Below are 1,312 nucleotides of genomic sequence, written 5' to 3'. Positions count from 1 at the left end.
CCAGTGAACAATGTATATTGTTTTTACATCATATACTAAAGTAAAATACTGAATAAAAAAGAAAAGAAGATGCAGAGGGTAACAAAAGACTAGCCTACATTGCATAAAAGAAGAAAAAAATACGTGAGGAGGAAAAGATGGTGCTCCTTATTTCACATGGCAAAGGACATATAAAACAGCATAATTTATGTCAGAAACAGTTGTAGCTGTGCTTTATAAAGATACGTTGACTCAAAGGTCATGAACACAAAGGATAAATGGGCTATTTAGCAAGAGAAATCTAGTAAACCTTTTATTATATCTTTACGTGTAAGTGCAAGTAGCATACGTTTCCAATTCAATGCATAGACGAGAAATGTAAAGAAAATAACGCATAATAATTCAAGTAACGTGCGGCAAGATTCCAGGTTCAGTATGACTTCTAAAACTAAAACCATACCTGTGTGCTCAAATATAAAGCGAAGGCACTGCACATGCACCGTTCAGAAGTTACATCACAACAAAATCAATGCATTATTTGTGTCAATATCTTGTTGTGGTAACTTACTTATTTTTTAAAGCTTTTCAAATTTCCCTATCAACATTTCAAATTACATATTGAGACTAGAGAATAAAATTTGGAATCTTTAGATTTTTATTTAGACCAAAATTATCAAAGGTGCAAAAAAAGCACCAAGTTTAGAAAGGTTAACACCAGGCCGATAAATGGTAAAGACGGAAAGAAATACACAAGTAAAACATTACTGCATCAAAAGATTGTGTATAAAACGTGAGCTTTAACAGCTCCAATACTCGGCAAAATCGGAAAAGTTGTTATATAGAACAAGTATTTTGTTTAGACACGGCCATATAATACTCTAAACATGTGAGCTAAATGGTAAATTTGGTAGATTAAAATTGAGGTTCCGCAAAGAGTTCACCTAGATGCAGTTTGGCCGAAGTCCAGGACTAAATATCGGTCGTTTTCACTGACTATTTTATGTCCAATACGACTTTTTCTACCGTTAGCATCTTACAACGGAAACCATAATATAAAATGAACGCCAAAAAACGAGCCAGTTTCTTTGTCACAGAAAAAAGTGCCGATATAGTCACAACGCACAGGACAGCACCACAACCAAATTAACGGCATACGACGAAAATCACACCATCAAAACGAGAAAAATACACCACATCAGCAGGCAGAAGATCACTCAACGCAGAAATATCACAAAACCTCGCAAGTGAATGGACACCCAACGCCGCTGCAAACAGCTGAGCGCCCATGATTTCAGACAACTCGTTAACTGAAGTAGAAGACATAGCAGCAGCT

This window comes from Trypanosoma equiperdum, assembly GCF_001457755.1.
Source record: "Trypanosoma equiperdum strain OVI genome assembly, contig: ctg_1972, whole genome shotgun sequence".
Lineage (NCBI taxonomy): Eukaryota > Euglenozoa > Kinetoplastea > Trypanosomatida > Trypanosomatidae > Trypanosoma > Trypanosoma equiperdum.
Note: the sequence above shows the minus strand (reverse complement) of the source record.